The following is a 20,067-nucleotide window of genomic DNA, read 5'->3' as shown; positions in this document are numbered from 1 at the left end:
ACAGAAGACCTGCTTTCTGCCCTCTCGAACATGTTGTGAGTACTAAATAGGACATACTGCCTTTGATTTTGATGTTAAAGCCATGAATGAAACTGCTTAATGAGCTATAAATAAATCTGTGATGTGAGGTTTTGCTAGCATGTTGCTAGCCAGAAGTTACAGCCTTAAGTAACAATGGATGAACTTTATTGTTCCTGGACCTATATAGTATGTATAAAGTATACATTCATATTAAACAGGTTATATTGACCAATTAATAATATTAATATATACAAGAGCTTTAGGAGTGCCTGAGTAGCTCAGTCATTTAAGCAGCTGACTCTTAATTTTAGCTTAGATCATGATCTCAGGGTCAAGCCCTGTGTTGGATTCCATGCTCAGCAGGGAGTGTGCTTGAGATTCTCTCTCCCTCTGCCCCTACCCCTACCTTTCTCTCTCTCTCTCTCTCTCAAATAAATAAATAAACAAAATCTTTGAAATATATATATGTGAGAGCTTTTATTAAGCCACAAGTCATTAATGGCACAATTAGTACCATTAAGCATATTATCCTGGGTAACAGACTTATACACCATTCTCTGAGTAAGCTCCAAGCCTCGCTCTTTTAAGGAACAGAAAGGCACATGAAAGCAGACTGGTACTTATGTTTAAGGAGCTTCATGCCAGGAGAGAAGCACTCTCTTTACCAATTCTTCTCTAGACCCAGACTCACTTTCATGCTTTTGCCCTTTGATTTCTGCCTGCTTATATTACCTACCAGCTGTGTGACCTTGAGTAATCTATACTATCAAAAATTCAGTTTCCTATTTCAAAGGATAATATTTAAGTATATCACACCAATATAAAAATTACTTAGCTCATAAATGAGTGTATCAGTAAGGTGGTAATGTTAGTTCAAAAAAACATTTGGAGATTGGTTGTATATAGTCATTAAAAATAATGAGGTTAATTAATAATAATGTATGAATAGTAACTCAGCAATCATAACAAATGTACCACATTAATGTAAAATGTTAATAACTAGAGAAAGTAGAGTGGAGGAAGGCAGAGAATAAAGTTTAAATAAGAATGTAAAGTTAGTTATAAAACTTGTTAATGTTCTACAGGGCAATAAATTCATATCGTTGGGGTTATTTATTCCAGCAAAAATTAAATAATTTGCATCTCTAGCAGACAAAAAACAAGTTAACACATAACTTTTCAATGTCAGGACTTTGATCCTATAGTAACCAGCAAAGCTAAACACAGTTATGTTCTCTTAGAAATAAGTAATTGTGGGTGGCCTATTATATAGAACACATACCTTTTGCATTATTTTTAAGTTTAAGATAAGGTTTTCTCACTACTATCATTATTATTTTTTTTTCTTTTTGTTCTTTATATCTCCAGCATATTACAGCTTCAGTCATGAATTCTGACTCAGCACTTTTAACTTTCTTCATATTCAGGGAGGCTCCTCAGCCTGGTGCTGAAATGGCTCTTACCTTGGTTTACGCTCTTGGCATTGGCATACCAGGAACACTTCTCAACTTCTACTTCGTTTCTGGCCTGGTGCCCAGCCTACAGTGTGACTCAAGGTCTTGGAAAACTGCTAAGTTAATGCCTCAAAAGACAGACAAGAGACAGCAAGAGCCAAGAATTCAGAGAAATGTAAAGAGCATGACTCTAGTAAATTTACTTCCTGCCCTGCTTTTATAGTCACCTGTGTTTCTCCTTGCTTACTGAAAGTATCATGAACCAGGGACTTAAAGCATGAACCAAATGTAGCTGGACCTGAAATCAGTTAGTTGAGCAACTTAGTTGAGCAACTTACTCAATGGTAAGTATGTGAAATTCTTAGAAAAAGTTGGTGGGAAAGACCAAAATAACATCGGACACTTAATAAAAGATGAAATCACCATATAGCCTAAAACTGAACTGCCTAAACAGAGGCAGAAAATATCTGCATTCTAGACTATCATACAGTTATTAAGTTGAAAGTATAGCCCTGAGTTCAAGCAGAAGTTTGTGTCCTGATTCGAACAAATATTACATATTAAGGTTGGACAAGTTGCTTAACCTCTCCTAAGCTGTTTTTCTCATTAATAAAATGGGGACCATAATAGTACCTAGCATTAAATATGCTAATGAAGTAAAGCCTTTGAGACGTAATAAACACTCAAATCATGTCAACATAGCTTTAGTTAACAAGTTTGATCTTGAAAGCCTTTTCACCCTCTCTGAGCCTCAGACTTCTCATCTGTTTAACAAAGGTAATATTCTGTTGATTGCCACTCAAGAGTCATTTGCAGGTCAAATGTCACATATTCCTCATAAGATGTCAGCCTTATATAAGGATTTTGGCATGTTGTAGTATCCTCACATGATGGAACTAGTAAGTTAGAAGAGCATTTTATATCACATAAACATGAATATCTTTGGGACAGATTCGTGTAAATATTACATTAATCTTAAAATAAAATGAGAGATCAATGGGATTTTTAACAGTCAGTATCCTTTAAAGCCATGCCATCCCTCCCCTACTCCATCAATTTCCTTAAAGAGGATAGATTTGCTCTCTTTTATCTTGAGGAATACCTGTATAGAAGAATTTGAGAGGCAATTATTTCATAAAAGCAACTGAGTACTTGGCATATATAAAGTGTTCCTTTATATCAGAAAGCAAAGGAGATATGGGTCAATATTGTGTGCAAAAATAAGCCAACTTTTTTCCACAACTAATGGGAGCTACAAATGGTAGCAACCTTGGAGGAAAGTGAAGGCCAAATCATTATGGAAGTGCAGAGATTCAAGAAAGTGTTGGGATAGGCTATGAAAAGAAAATTCATTTAAAAGGACAAGGGATTAAAAAAAAAAACCTTGCGATTATTCTATGATAATGACTTGAGCCCCAAGTATAACAGGGCTAATGAGCTTTTTGGACAATACCATGAGGATTTTAGTTTCTTTTTTTCCTCAGACATGTGGCTAATACCTTGATGGCTTGTGATACTATAAACTGTCTTCGGGCCATTTGCTGCAGGGTTAAACATGGTATTAGTATGTGGCTTGCTCTGGTGTCTCCACTAGAACCTAATGTTTGCCTTGGGTGAAATTGTCAATATATTCTGTTCCCAGTCAGCTCACATTCTACTTCTCTAATTCTCTCTTACTCTTAAATTTCCTAATGTGACATCCAGACTCATCATTCAGCAACAAATCACCATGATATCATTCTTAAATGGAGCAGGATACTTCCAGGACAGAAATTCTCAAGGTACACAAACACTGAAAAGCAAAACTCGGACTCACACTGAAAGCATTTCAACAGGCCTTAAGGATACTGTATTTGACTGTATATTGTTATTGCAAGGCAATACCAAGTAAAATAAGATGTCCAAAGAGAATAGTGGATCAATTTAACTGATTTGAAAAGAAGAAGTTTGTTGTTGTTATTCCCTAGACTACCCTAGTCCTTCCATCCATTACTTAAGTGATATTATTTCGAGATCTCTCACAGTCCAGGTCATACATACTCATATGGACAATTCCAGTTTGCCAAAGTTGTTCCCAGAGAAAAAAACACTTTGACTGTTATGAAACTTTAACTTATTATGATTTATTGTATCCAGGAAAAGGCCAGTCAATATCAAAATTAAAGATGTAATGAGATCAACTCTATATATCTTTTACCTTATGATTATCTGATTAAATAAAATCAGACTCCATTATTACAACTTCTGAGAAGAAAAAAATAGAAGTTGACATTAGAGGGATGTTTAAAGTTTATAGATTAGAGGCCAAAGGTTTAAGAACAGGATGAGCCCTAATTGGGAAAATTTATCTTAGATAATCTTTGATTTTTCCTTCTCCCTATCTGTTGTAAGAGGCTCTTTTCTTATAGAAACTGATATTCATGAAAGTTTAAAGTGTTACTGGTAATATATATTTCACCTTCATTCCTGAAAGATATTTCCTCTGTGTATCTAATTCTGGATTAACAGTTCTTTGCTTTCAACACTACAAAAATGCTTCACTGTCTTATGGCCTTCATGTTATTTGATAAGAAATTCAGAGTAATTGGAATTGTTCTTCCCCTACAGATAATGTGTCATTTTTGTTTACCTGCTTTCAAGGCCTTTCTTTTTTTTCTTTACTTTTGGTTTTAAAACACTGATTCTAATATTTCTGGGCATAGTTTGCTTAATTTTCCCTTATTTGGAGTTCACTGAACTTCTTGAATCTGTAAATTTGTGTCTTTCATCCATTTTGAGAATTTTTCAGTTATTATTTCATCAAAAAAATTCTGCACTTATTTCTTTCCCCTTTCCCTCTGAGATTCCAATTGCCAGATTATTAGACCTTTTGCTATTGTGAGTCTGTTCATTTTTATTCAGTCTTTTTTCCTCTGTTTTTCAGAGTGCATAATTTGTATTGATCTACAAGTTAATTTATTTTTATTTCCATTTTCTATTGAGCTCATCAGATGAATTTTTAAATTTCTATTATTGCATTATTCAGTTTTAAAATTTCTATTTATGGAACAGATCAACAAAACCAGGAGTTGGTTCTTTGAAAGAATTAAAAGATAGATAAACCATTAGCCAGCCTTATTAAAAAGAGGGGAGAGAAGACTCAAATTAATAAAATCATGAATGAGAAAAGAGAGATCACTACCAACACCAAGGAAATACAAACGATTTTAAAACATATTATGAACAGATATACGCCAATAAATTAGGCAATATAGAAGAAATGGACACATTTCTGGAAAGCCACAAATTACCAAAACTGGAACAGGAAGAAATAGAAAACCTGAACAGGCCAATAACCAGGGAGGAAATTGAAGCAGTCATCAAAAACCTCCCAAGACACAAAAGTCCAGGGCCGGATGGCTTCTCTGGGGAATTCTATCAAACGTTTAAAGAAGAAACCATACCTATTCTACTAAAGCTGTTTGGAAAGCTAGAAAGAGATGGAATGCTTCCAAACTCGTTCTATGAGGCCAGCATCACCTTAATTCCAAAACCAGACAAAGACCCCACCAAAAAGGAGAATTATAGACCAATATCCCTGAGGAACATGGATGCAAAAATTCTCAACAAGATACTAGCCAATAGGATCCAACAGTACATTAAGAAAATTATTCACCATGACCAAGTAGGATTTATTCCCAGGACACAAGGCTGGTTCAACACTCATAAAACAATCAATGTGATTCATCATTTCAGCAAGAGAAAAACCAAGAACCATATGATCCTCTCAATAGATGCAGAGAAAGCATTTGACAAAATACAGCATCCATTCCTAAGCAAAACTCTTCAGAGTGTAGAGAAAGAGGGAACATTCCTAGACATCTTAAAAGCCATCTATGAAAAACCCACCGCAGGGATCCCTGGGTGGTGCAGCGGTTTAGCGCCTGCCTTTGGCCCAGGGCGCGATCCTGGAGACCCGGGATAGAGTCCCACGTCGGGCTCCCAGTGCATGGAGCCTGCTTCTCCCTCTGCCTGTGTCTCTGCCTCTCTCTCTCTCTCTCTCACTGTGACTATCATAAATAAATAAAAATTAAAAAAATTTTTTTTTAAAAAAAAGGAAAACCCACAGCAAATATCATTCTCAATGGGGAAGCACTGGGAGCCTTTCTCCTAAGATCAGGAATAAGACAGGGATGTCCACTCTCACCACTGCTATTCAACATAGAACTAGAAGTCCTAGCCTCAGCAATCAGGCAACAAAAACACATTAAAGGCATTCAAATTGGCAAAGAAGAAGTCAAACTCTCCCTCTTCACCGATGACATGATACTCTACATAGAAAACCCAAAACTCCACCCGAAGATTGCTAGAACTCATACAGCAATTTTGCAGTGTGGCAGGATACAAAATCAATGCCCACAAGTCAGTGGCATTTCTATACACTAACAATGAGACTGAAGAAAGAGAAATTAAGGAGTCTATCCTATTTACAATTGCACCCAAAAGCATAAGATACCTAGGAATAAACCTAATCAAAGAGGTAAAGGATCTATACCCTAAAAACTATAGAACACTTCTGAAAGAAACTGAGGAAGACACAAAGAGATGGAAAAATATTCCATGCTCATGGATTGGCAGAATTAATATTGTGAAAATGTCAATGTTACCCAGGGCAATTTACACGTTTAATGCAATCCCTATCAAAATACCATGGACTTTCTTCAGAGAGTTAGAACAAGTTATTTTAAGATTTGTGTGGAATCAGAAAAGACCCCGAATAGCCAGGGGAATTTAAAAAAGAAAACCATATCTGGGGGCATCACAATGCCAGATTTCAGGTTGTACTACAAAGCTGTGGTCATCAAGACAGTGTGGTACTGGCACAAAACAGACACATAGATAAATGGAACAGAATAGAGAACCCAGAAGTGGACCCTCAACTTTATGGTCAACTAATATTCGATAAAGGAGGAAAGACTATCCACTGGAAGAAAGACAGTCTCTTCAATAAATGGTGCTGGGAAAATTGGACATCCACATGCAGAAGAATGAAACTAGACCATTCTCTCACACCATACACAAACATACACTCAAAATGGATGAAAGATCTAAATGTGAGACAAGAGTCCATCAAAATCCTAGAGGAGAACACAGGCAACACCCTTTTTGAACTCGGCCACAATAACTTCTTGCAAGATACATCCACGGAGGCAAAAGAAACAAAAGCAAAAATGAACTATTGGGACTTCATCAAGATAAGAAGCTTTTGCACAGCAAAGGATACAGTCAACAAAACTAAAAGACAACCTACAGAATGGGAGAAGATATTTGCAAATGACATATCAGATGAAGGACTAGTATCCAATATCTATAAAGAACTTATTAAACTCAACACCAAAGAAACAAACAATCCAATCATGAAATGGGCAAAAGACATGAACAGAAATCTCACAGAGGAAGACATAGACATGGCCAACATGCACATGAGAAAATGCTCTGCATCACTTGCCATCAGGGAAATACAAATCAAAACCACAATGAGATACCACCTCACACCAGTGAGAATGGGGCAAATTAACAAGGCAGGAAACAACAAATGTTGGAGAGGATGCGGAGAAAAGGGAACCCTCTTGCACTGTTGGTGGGAATGTGAACTGGTGCAGCCACTCTGGAAAACTGTGTGGAGGTTCCTCAAAGAGTTAAAAATAGACCTGCCCTACGACCCAGCAATTGCACTGTTGGGGATTTACCCCAAAGATACAGATGCAATGAAACGCCGGGACACCTGCACCCCGATGTTTCTAGCAGCAATGGCCATGATAGCCAAACTGTGGAAGGAGCCTCGGTGTCCATCGAAAGATGAATGGATAAAGAATATGTGGTCTATGTATACAATGGAATATCACCAGCCATTAGAAATGACAAATACCCACCATTTGCTTCAATGTGGATGGAACTGGAGGGTATTATGCTGAGTGAAGTAAGTCAGTCGGAGAAGGACAAACATTATATGGTCTCATTCATTTGGGGAATATAAATAATAGTGAAAGGGAATAGAAAGGAAGGGAGAAGAAATGGGTAGGAAATATCAGAAAGGGAGGCAGAACATGAAGACTCCTGACTCTGGGCAATGAACTAGGGGTGGTGGAAGGGGAGGAGGGCGGGAGTGGAGGTGAATGGGTGACGGGCACTGAGGGGGGCACTTGATGGGATGAGCACTGAGTGTTATTCTGTATGTTGGTAAATTGAACACCAATAAAAAATAAATTTATTATTAAAAAAAGAGAAAATAAAATAAAATTTCTATTTAGTTCTTTTTTTGTAGTTTCAATTTATCTGCTGAAAACTCCTTCTATTCACTTTAAGCATGTTTATCTTCACCTTACTGAGCTTTTTTGTAATAGCTACTTAAAAGTCTATGTGGTAATGCTAATACATGGGGCATATCAGAGTTGACATCTAATAAAGGTTTGTTTGTTTCTTAAAATTAAGTAACAGTTTCCTGTTATTTCAGTATGTCAAATGATTTTGGATTGCATTTTGGTAATTTTAAATATAATGCTGTATAGATTCTAAGTCCAGCTAAAATCTTCTATAGAATGTCGTTTTATTTTTGTTTTGTGTTGTTTTATTTTCAGTTCAAACAAGTTATGCTTTGCCTTTTATGGGCAGTGGTTCTAATCTCAGTTCAGTTTATTTATTTAATTTTTTAAAAAAAATATTTATTTATTCATGAGGGACATAGGCAGAGAGAGAAGCACACTCCGTGCAAGAAGTCCAATGTGGGACTCGATCCCAGGACTTCAGGATCATACCCTGGGCGAAGGTAAGCGCTCAACTGCTGAGCCACCCAGGCATCCCTCAGTTCAGTTTTTAAACTCTTTGCTCTGTTGTCTTGATCTTACCATTTATATGCCACTCAAAGCCCAATCTGAAACTTGGATGGTAACTTAAATGGGTGCAGTGTTAATTTTGGCCTGTCTTGTGCATATATAGTAAGGTTGTGAGCCTAGGACCTGTATGGTTGGTTTCATGTATAGAATTAGTTAATCTCCTTTTTCAACCTTACTTCTTATTAGAATTCTCCTCATATTCTCTGGCCTGCAGAAATCTGTTTTCCAGTTCTTTTGACCAGAGTTTTACTCAGAGCTTTAGTTTCCCATGCTGCCACTTCCATGAAACTTTGCTACTGGGTCCTGTTTACTGTGGAAAGCTGGGAGTTAAAAAAAAAAAAAAAAAAAAGGGAGAAAAAGGTTGATCATGGTTTCTTTCCAACTCTTTGGACTATAGCAGTCCCTTTGCCCAGTTCATCTGAACAGAAGGTAAGGTTTCTTTTATTTTTTTTAAGATTTTATTTATTTATTCATGACAGACACACAAAGGGAGAGAGAGAGGCAGAGACACAGGCAGAGAGAAAAGCAGGCTCCATGCAGGGATCCTGATGTGGGACTCCATCCCAGGTCTCCAGTATCCAGCCCTGGGCTGGAAGCAGAGTTAAACCGCTGAGCCACCCGAGCTGCCCAAAAGGTAGGGTTTCTATCAGAGTTTTTGTTTCTTTACAGATCCATGACGGGGGCTTTCCACTAAGTTCAAGGACAAAGAGATAATAGAATGGGAAATTCACCAAAAATAGGTCACATCCCCAAGTTTGGGCTCTGCTCTACAATCTCCCTGTTCTATCTCTTTTTTAGTGTACTCAGGTAATTATTTTCCTTTTCTATAGAGTTTTTAGTTGTAATCAGCAAGGAGAATATACTTTATGGGCTAACTCAAGCTCTGTCAGAACTGGAGACCAGTGGTATCCAAAACTAAACTTTATAGTAAGATTCTAATAAATCAGTCATCTCTCTGTGAATTGTTGAGAATTAAATGGAGATGTTTATCTAAAAACATTTGTTATTAATCAGTAGAGAAGGACAGAGAGGAGAAGGAGGAGGAGAAAATTCATTTGATTCATGGAATTCCAGCCATCAGTGTTAATTGATGCCTAACTAAAGACTAGTATCTTCCATCTCGGGAATGACAATTTGATGGGAGTGGGGAGAAATAGGATGTAATCAGGATCTAAGAGGCATTATCCCAGCTCTAGGCGTTAAGAGGACACTAAATAGAATAGCTATGAGTGAGAGATTATATATAATCTTATTCTGGGACCATGGGCCAGGGAGAGGACTCTGGGAATGAGGTTGGGTCCAGAGCAGGACTCCAGTATTGATAAGTTAAACCAGTGAAGCTTCTGCTCTCCTGTGTCAGGGGTTTCATGAGTTCTATATTTCCATTCAGTGGGTAGAATTACTTTTCTTTTTGTCCAACTTGAGTTCTATTCAAGGAATTACTATCCCTGTTAAAGCAGTGGTTCCAAACCAGGGGAAACTGCTCCCTGTGCACATCTGGCAATGTCTAGACAACTGGCATAATGGGAGAGGGGAGTGCCATCACATGTAGTGGGTAGAGGCCAGGAATGCAGCTAAATAACTTACAATGCACTGGACAATACTCCACAAAAATCTTATCTGTCCCAAAATGTCAATTATGTCCAGACTCAGAAACCTTTTGGTAGAGTGAGCAGCATTCAGTGTCAATCACCTCCACAGACAGAGCTGTGGAGAACCAACAAAATAAAATGGGATGTGATTTTCTTGAAAAGACAAAACTACGGAGACAATAAAAAGATCAGTGATTGCCAGAGGTTGGCAAGGGAGAGATGAATAGGTAGAGCACAGAGGATTTGTAGGGCAGTGAAAATACTTCGCCTGATAGTATAATGATGGATAGATGCCATTATGCTTTTGTCCAAACACATAGAATGCACAACACCAAGAGTGAATCCTAAGATACACTATGAACTTTGAGTGATTATGATGTGTCAATGTAGATTCATCCTTGGTAAAAAATGTACCATTCTGGTGAGTTATACTGTTAATGTGAGAGACTATGCATGTGTGGGAGCAGGAGGTATAGGGGAAATGTCTGTAGCTCCTTCTCAAGTTATTGTAAACTTAAAACGCTCTTAAAAATAAAGTCATATAACAAAAACAACAACAACAACAACAACAACAACAAAAAGTAGGTAGCACAAAACATAGAGCAAAGAGCTCAAATAAAAACAGGTAAGGGCACCATTCCATCATTCCGAGGAATTTGAAACTGGAAGCCTGAACTTCACAGAATATATTGGAAGGAAATAAAGTTTCTGCAGGTTTATAATAATGAAGGTGGCAAGTAAGGTGAACCTTGAACAAATGTAAAGGGTAAGTATAATTTTCTGCAAAAAATAAAGACATTGTGATACAAAAATGACATCCCATAACAAATAGGTGTGAAAGAAGTACCACATGAGGCACAAAAATCTGCATAATTTAACAGTGCAAGAGGACACAAGTCCAGCCAGACCAATGTTCATTCTTTATGAGAACTGAGAGTACATGTAGAGTTTATTGTACATATATTTATGTCCATTCCCATAGACTTCCACAGTAGTACTATGGAAGATTAAAAATAGTTGTAAATTCTTTGACTTTTCCTCCATTAAGAAGTGGGCTCCATGTAACCTCCACTTGAAATTTGGAGGGCTTTGTGATAGTTTAACCAATGGAATATGATTTCTGGCCTCAGGCTTTAAGAGATTGGTAGCTTCTAGTTCCTATATCTTAGAACCCACTTTTTGAGAGCCCAGAATGGCCATAAGCAAATTCTGATCTGCCCTCAGATGGCCATGCTGAAAAAGTTGCATTTAGGTACTCTGGAAAATAGCCTTAAATGAGCCCAGTCTTCCACTCTTCTTCACCAAGGTGGCAGACATGTGAATGAGGCCATCTTAGATCCTTCAGACCAAACTGTCTCTCAGTTGATACTATGATACACCTCTGTGGACACTACATGGAAAGAATTGCCCAGCTGAGCTCTGCCTAAATTCCTGATGTATAAAATTTTGACATATATTAAAATGTTTATTGTTTTAAGCCATTAGGTTTTAAGGTATCTGTTATGGAACAATAGAGACACTGATAAATCTTTTTGTTTTATTTATAAAATAACATATTAAGGAACTCTTCTCTTGGTATTGTAATAGATAAATATTTAAATTAAGTTGGACTCTATCTGACCCTGAGAAATCCTTGCCCTGAGAAAGAAAATAGCAGATAAATATTCCACTTTATAGATTGTTTATTTCAATTGAAGTCAGCTATAGATTACAGAATTACAGTGTGGCTTGTGCCAATAGAAATAGTTTTAACCTAGGGAAAAGACTGAAAAACAGAATTAGGTTTCCACCAAGTATGGAAACACTGCCAGCTTAAATCGATTTGGGGTTAAAATTCTTTGTTTCATATGTAGATGCATTGGGAAATTTGTTAATTGCAAAGATATTCTTTATTATTTCTTTTGCTAATCTGTCATTTCCACCTATAAACTTTGCTAGAGCTTGATTTATCTTTGATTTTGACCAAAAAAGACAAAACAAGCAAAAACAAACACCTGTTTTTTTGTACTTTCCAGTGCTTGTGCCTTGTTCAAAGAAGGCAGTGTTTATCTAGCTTGTTTGTGCTGATAGGGAAATTGATTGAATTCCAGCAAGTCAAGAGAGAGAACCAGTGCCAGAACATGGGAAGTAAGGGATTGGGGCAGCCAGAGAGCTATAACTGTGAAGTTACTGGGTATAATAGCTCTTCCTTTCTTTGGTCTACCCCTCGCAATAACCCCATACCTGTACTATATTCTAATTTTATCCATTAATGATGTTGCGGAACAGGTTTATTTTCTCTTTCTCCTATTAGGTATTCAAATTATACTCTCCTTGAGTTTTCTCTCTCTATGCAAAGCATTCTTAGTCTTTGAATTATTCTTTATGTGCCATAATATTCCTATTATCACCTTAGTTTTCAAGTGTGAGGCTCAAATTGAACCTGCCATTTACACAACAGAATATTATCACACTCCACTTTCTTGGCCACAATACATCATTTAATGCAGTGTATGATGGGCTTTTTTATTTAATAAGCACACTCTTAACTAATAATAAATGAAAGCTACATACACTATGGTTTTCACTCTTTGTTATATTTTTCCCCACCAGATATGCAGAAATCTGAAAAGATATCTGAGAAAGTAAGGACTTTATTCTGAGGAGGGTTTTGGAGGCCATTGTGGAGGAAAAGATGCACTGGACCATATGCAGTCCTAGACACTTTTAAGAAGAATGATCTAACTGCTTAATCAAGAAAGTAGTTCTCTCCACTTCTGCTCTGTGATTTTCATGTGAGCCAAAAGATGTCTAGTGACAAGCAAGTTTTTGTTTAACATAGGCTTATAGAAAAAGAAAAAGAAATATAAGGGTAAATAGGTCAGCTTCAGTGGAACGGGTTCTTTATAAACTGAAGCCAATCAGCATCCAGACAGAATGAGAACTTCTTGCCTTCATGGAGTGCGCAGCTGGTAGTAAAATGATATCTTATTTTTCTTGCCAAGTTTAGATCTGTTAAGCAGAGGGGAAAAGAAAATCACATTCTTTTCTCTGTATATATTATATATGAAGGATATATATTATATATAATATTATATAATAAAATATATAATAAAACAATATATAATAAAGCAATATATAATAAAATATATTATATATAATATTATATATTATAATAAGTATATATAAAAGCAGTAAGAAATTCTGTTGCCACTACTTTCCCTCCTAGGCCAAAGATGGAATAAACATTTTTAAATGAAGCTCTAAGCTATCTTGGCTAAGAGTAGATGATTGACAATTATTTAAAAGACCCCAGAGGCTTTTGAACCCACAGCAAAGCACAGAAGGCAAGTTTCTTGTCATACATATGTGCATGAATGTACATTAACTTTTGGTGTCTACTAGCAATACAAAAAAATTATATATTCCGCCATCATGAATGAATACGCTCTTCTACTTAGGGATTTACTGGCATAATTGTCTTCATGAAATCTTACTTCATCTACAGGTTCTCATGTTCCAAAGACCTGATACTCTCATATTGCTAAAAAAATAAAGAATAAAGATGTTTCCCTTTCTCAGTAATCTTTATTGTAATGTTTGTAGCCACAGGAAATGCCAGTCTCCATTAAATGAATCCATCAGTCAATTGACAGCAGGAGTATTAGCATACAGTCAAAACCTAGGGATGGTCTCACTGATCATATGGTATGCTTATAACTTACCTGTGGGAAAGTTTTAAGACTGGTCATTTAGCAAACATATTAAAACTGAAAACTTTAAGTGGATGTTGAGGCTTTCAATGTAACCAAGTGTGTATAGTGAGACCACTATGTCCTGAAACATTTTATGCAATATATTCATAAAATATTGTAGACTCTTGTGAATACTCTCAAACATAGCAACTCAAGTTGTGATGCTTGGGGAAAAAAACCTAGGGTAGAGACATTGAAGAACATTTTTCTATGTGACTGTGATGGTTCAAAAGAGAGATGTTCAAAACACTTGAAAAATGGTAACATCATTTGAATGTGGCCTGCTTTGATGGACTAACAATTTATATGAATACATTCTGAATTTTTCAAAAATTGTCTTTGTGCAGCTTCTTAATATATTCCAGATTCATAATTTCCAAAGCCCAATTTACACATTTCTATTTCAAAAAAAGAAAAGTTGTATTGCCAGATGGCACAGACCTTAGGAACCGGCAGTGCATTAGCCATACACTGAAAAAAAATAATCTCTATGCTCAATGAATAAATCATTACATTACAGAGTGGTGCCAGGTTATGGAGAGCTATATCATGCTTTTGTGTGGTACAGTTGTTTTCACTTTGTTACCTGTAACATTACTTTGTTTATTTTGTTCCTGTAAGTAACAAATGTCATAAAATCTGTATCTTCTGTAACTTTTTAACTTCATTCATTCAAGTCAATGAATTTTTATAGAGCGGGTGCTATCTGCCAAAGATATAGCAGCAAACTATTTAGATAAAGTCTTGCCCTCAAGAATATTAAATGTTAGTCATGGGATTCAGGCAACAGGCAAATGAACACAATAACAATAGGTTATTAAAAGTACAGTAAAAGAAATAAACATGCCATTAAAGAAAATAATGCTAGATGCTAACCATTCACAGTTCTGTGTATAATTGGGCTTAGGCACAAATGTAGAACTCCTACACCTTGCTCTGTAGATATCATCTTACTGGCAATTTGTTCTCAGCAACAGTATCAATGGGAAGTTGTGGGGGTTTCTTGTAATCTGTTTGAAAGACTCAGGATATATTATTAAAAGCTCATTAATTTCCTTTAATACATTTCAATAACTTTTAATAACCTCTCCTAACTTCTGATTGGCATTCTTTGAATGAATCTACTTTGTCCATGTATGTATCTAAACTCTATCTGAATCCATTTTTCTTTCTGTTTTATATCAGATTCTGTGATCCATGAAACCAAGTGACCTCAAGTCCTCTAACCATGTGCCGTTAGAGATGGGCAAAACACAGAAACACTATATTTTTCACTGAGGCCAAGCAACAGCACGTTCTGTTAGGCAAGTCAAGAATATGTAATGGAATCTGATGCACAGGAAATAAAGGAAAATTGTGCTTGGTCACTGAATCCTAAGTTCAAAGCTGCTGCTGCAAGTTGTCCCCAAGACCACTGCAGAGAAGTGGAACGTGAGCTGTTTCAGGGGCCACTGAGTGACAGCTGGCACTGACCCCTGAGACTGGCAGATGTCTCCATCTGGGAGCAGTGACCCCCCTCTTCTGCAGGGTCCCCATTAGGGCTTTAGCATCATCCCCTTTAGAACCATGAGGAGCCCCCGGGAGGGCGGCCCTGGGCCGGGGAGGATGGGCTCTTCCTGCGGAGTCTCCTATACAGACTGCTGGTCTGGGGACACCGGGCTGTAGAGGACCTCGAGTCTCTTTTAAAATGTAATAACTACTTTGACTTTAAAAAAAAAAAAAACTCCCAAGAACATGATTTTCTTTAATATTCAAGGAAAATAAATGGACCCAGTCCCCAAATAACTGACCTAGAAAAGAAACTGAATCTCCTCCTTGGTACTCTCCTAATTCCTAAGGAGCCCTACATGACTGTTTGTGCAGCAACTAATGTCTTCTCCAACTCCTGGTGTCTTTTCATGCACTTCTCTTCGACTTTGTACCATGTCTCCAAAGAGTTCCTAGGACTTAAAGCAAAATACAGTTTTTATTCCTAAAGAAAGTACTAATCCAAATCTGATGCTATTTATGATTAATAAATCATTGCTGGATACTTCAGAGGAAAATGAAGGGAAATTACAGAGTAGCATAGTTGCATGTCTGACATTATTAGTCCTAAATTCTATCAGCCTCACTTTATCACTTTTGTAAGACCCTGTTTTTCTAAGTCTCCCTTCTTAAAGACTTATGAAAATTCCCTAATACCTTTGCTTCTTATTAGACTCAAATTTTCTTCCCGGTCTGTCCTCAGAACTCCAAGGGTATTTTATATTAGGTCAGTCACTATTTTGTTATGCACAGCAGTTTAGCTCCCTTTATGTTTCTTGACCAGAAAGTATGATAAATATTATCCTCAGTAAAAGAGTAATTATCTTCCTTATGTGAATTCTGTAGTTTCCTCAGAATATGAAAATGGAAGAAGTTAATTGTTTTCATTATTTTAAATAGAAATGTGTTCTTTCTGCTACATGCCCAGTAATGCATCTTTGCTCTAGATAACTCTGCTCTAGACACTTCTGTGATTTTTTTTTTTTTTCTAATGCTTCAGACTGGGAACAAAGGTGGAAACACAGAAGATGAGCAAAAAGTAACCTGAACCATTTAGCAATCCCTGGGAACACTCTCTGGATACCCTGCCTGCCAGGGTGAAAAGGACAGTCAAAGATCAAAGTCAGATTGAGGGGGCAGCCTGCGTGGCTCAGCGGTTTAGCACCGCCTGCAGCCCAGGGCCTGATTCTAGGGACCCAGGATCAAGTCTCACGTCGGGCTCCCTGCATGGAGCCTACTTCTCCCTCTGCCTGTGTCTCTGTGTCTCTCTGTCTGTGTCTCTCATGAATAAATAACTAAAATCTTTAAAAAAAAAAAAGTCAGATTGAGTAAATTCTGTCCAGGGGCCACAGATTGTAAAGTACAGACAAAAATGGTAAGTACACTAAAAAAATAAATGATGCTTTGACATGGATGGAACTGGAGGGTATTATGCAGAGTGAAGTAAGTCAATCGGGAAAGGACAATCATCATATGGTTTCACTCCTATGGGGAATATAAAAAATAGTGAAAGGGATCAGAGGGGAAAGGAGAGAAAATGAGTGGGGAAAAATCAGAGAGAGTGACAAAACTCCTAACTCTGGGAAACGAAAAAGGGGTAGTGGAAGAGGAGGTGGGTGGGGGAATGGAGTGACTGGGTGACGGGCACTGAGAGGGGCACTTGATGGGATGAGCACTGGGTGTTATACTATATGTTGGCAAGTCAAACTCCAATAAAAAATATACCAAAAAATAAAAGTAAAAAATAAAATGCTGCAACTTTTCAAAAAAAAAAAAAAACAAAACAATCTATGATAAATGAGCAACATGCAGAAAATGGGTCAAACCGTGAGCAAATGGGGTTTAAAGAACTATGGAAAGCAAATCTCAGCATGGTATACACTGGTATCCCTCTACACATCACAGCCATATGCTTCATCATATCATGAGCAGTATTGAAACAAATCATACCTGATAGACCTGTCTCTAAGTAGGATAGTAAATAACTACATTTCTCCAGGGACTATCAGCATATCCAAGAATAACCAATAAACATAATACTAACTTTTGAGTATGTTGGGACAAATGTAATCTCCAAAACTGCTAGTTAGTGGAGAGTGAGTAAATAAGAGAGCCAGCTTCTCAGGGATCTCAGGGAGAAATAGGGATGGTTGCAGAAGGCAACCGATTAAACAGCCAGGAAGGAGCTCAGAGTGGGGCTAGAGCCCACTTTGGTAAACACAATCCCCCTGACTTCCTTCCAGCTTGAAGAGCTTAATTATTGCAGGCTCTTTGCATTCAGTTGTCTCCATGTCTCCTTGTTTATTATTCCTGTCCACAATAGACTATCAGTATAGATCATCTATCCCATTCCTCAAAGTGACTTTTTAAAGACTTCAAGAATGCTTCATTGTCTATAGAATCTAAGGCAAAGTTTGTTTGTTTTTAATGGATATTTGGTTTTGGACATTTTAGGCAAAGAACAATGTAGGCTCATGGATATTTTTAATCTATTAATTTGTTGAATAGCCTGATTTTTCCACTTTTTTGATCTGCAACTATTGCAAACAATGCTCTAAACCTCAGTTTCCTTATCTGTAAAATTGGGATAACAACAGGATCTAACTGAGAAGGCTCTTGTTGAAAATAAATAATATAATATGTTTAAATTTACATTCAGCTCAGTGCTGATATGTAGTCAATGTAGTTTGTAGTCAATAACTATTAGCTAACATCAGCATCATCACCATCAAAATATTGTATTACTTTTACAAAGTTTATTTAATTTAGACTAGACATTCTTCATCTTCCCCAGTGAATTCCTAGAAATCATAATTCATTCTGCAATGACACAAGGACTTAAAATTAAACAGAATAATAAAATATTTTCTATGGATGAACCTATCCTTGTAAAACCCAAGGATATTAGGAAACTAAGAAGGTAGATTCTGTGCAGTAGGAAATATACAGGTTTAAACTGAACAAGATTTTTAAAGTAAAACGCAAGGGCAAATCTGGTTTTATCCCAGAGGAGGACCTAAAAATAATTAAATGATAATCCAATAATAAAACTGGACTAGTAAAAAGAAAATTGAGTATATAAAGTTCAATAAGGGTGGCATTAAAATGAACATCTTACAACCATGTCTATTTGCCTTAAGATTATACCTAATGTCTGTTTAGAAAAGCCAAGTCATCTTTATTTCTAAGACATACTATTTAATATGCTTAAGAATATTATTATTTTCCAAGATCTTTACACAATTTTCCCCATTTTCACAACCACAAATACCAGAAGAGAAAAATATAATTTTTCAACAAAGGAAATATAAGTAGAAGGAGGTCAGGTGACATATGCAGGGTCACAGAGCTTGAGAAAGGCAAAAATCTCAAGCCCCAAGGCTGGGACATTATTAACCCATGTCTTAATCCTGTATGTCATGGTGTCTGCCTCTTTGAGTGATGATGATTTAAACTACACCAAAAGGGCTATAATTCAGGGAGGTTGTCCAAATGCTCTTGCTTCAAAAGACTAGGGGACAAAAGGGAAATAATTTTTCTGAAATTGAGATACATCACACATCAGGGCTTCATATTATTGTCCAATCATTTACTAGCTCTCATTTTTCTAGAGTTGGTAATTTTAGCTGGAAAATTCCAGGACATTCTATCATAAGGGAAATTTGTTATTATACCTAGAAGAGAGCAGGCAAAAATTGGTAGTGGTTGAGTTTAGAACAACACCTTCGAAAACTAAACAAAAACTGTGCAACAACCAATCAAAGCAACACCACCACCTACAATTTAACTATTAGAAATTCACCTAGTTAGGTTTTTAATATTTGTGGTTGTACTGAGGGCCAGCTATATGCCAAGTGCTCTCCTAACACTTTTGCATATATTACTTCACTTAGCCTTCACATTTATCTGAAGAAAATATTTTTCTTTCCATTTTATAGATGGAGAAAATGAGCCTTGGAGAGGCTATTTGGTTTGCCCAAGGTCTCAAATTGTGTTACCTATGAAAGACATTATTTTTTTCCTAGCTAATTTATTAATTGTCCCCACATTATTTCCCAAGGTTCAAAGACATACAAGCATGTTTCATGCAGGAAACATATAAAGAAATTATTGCATATCAACTCCATTATGCTGTATATGATATTTTATACATGACTTTGATGTATTAAAATGGTAAATTAACATTGTCATGCTGCATTAGATTTTTATCATTTCTGTGAACGTTTCTATGTTTATAGAACATAGAAAAGGAAGCCAAACATTGCTGGAAGACTAAAGTTTTTCCTAGTACTAATGACCAAGGACACAACATATCCTCAGACAAAACATTACAATTATGAGGAGAGCTTTATGCAGGTAGGAGAATGAACTGAGCTTCTTTGGGGCTGGACTTTGAAGTATTCATGACAAGGTATACATTTCCTCATGGTAGGTTAAAAGTTATACCTACCTCTTCATCCTAATGCATTTTTATTAAATCCACATTGTGTTTCAGACACTCTTCTAGAAACTGGTTAATGTTATCTTATTTGTTATTCATAATAACCTCAAGTACTATATCAGTCATCCTAATCTAGGTGACACCTAGGTTAGGAAAAGACCCAAAACTTAGTGACATACAACAACAAAGGCTTATTTTGTATTCATGCTACAGATCAGCTATGGCCTGTGCTCCACATTTAGTTCATTCTGGAACCTAGACTGAAAGAACATCTTTTCACTGGAAAGTTGCTATAGGAGAAAGAAACATGGACAATCACATGTTGGCTCTTAAACTTTTGCTCTGACACAACGCACACTGCTTCTGCCAACATTTTATTGACAAATAAGTCAGACAGTCACTATTACATTCTATAGGGTAGGGAAG

The 20,067-nt window shown here is 36.6% G+C and overlaps 1 long non-coding RNA gene across 7 annotated transcripts in view; it reads right to left on the bottom strand.

Annotated features, from left to right (window-relative positions):
- Positions 1-12,556: 12,556 nt before the first annotated feature.
- LOC102153321 overlaps positions 12,557-20,067 on the bottom strand; it is a 76,860-nt gene continuing 69,349 nt past the window's right edge. For all 7 annotated transcript variants that reach the window (XR_005372509.1, XR_005372507.1, XR_005372506.1 and 4 more), the window contains 2 exons: positions 15,464-15,619; positions 12,557-12,930 (listed from right to left, as the gene is read on the bottom strand). This is a non-coding gene — a long non-coding RNA (uncharacterized LOC102153321). The remainder of the gene's footprint in view (positions 12,931-15,463; positions 15,620-20,067) is intronic.

The sequence above is a fragment of the Canis lupus genome, chromosome 17 (genome assembly GCF_011100685.1).
Source record: "Canis lupus familiaris isolate Mischka breed German Shepherd chromosome 17, alternate assembly UU_Cfam_GSD_1.0, whole genome shotgun sequence".
Lineage (NCBI taxonomy): Eukaryota > Metazoa > Chordata > Mammalia > Carnivora > Canidae > Canis > Canis lupus.
The sequence above is the reverse complement of the archived record's forward strand: the minus strand, read 5'-3'. Positions and strand labels throughout refer to the sequence as shown.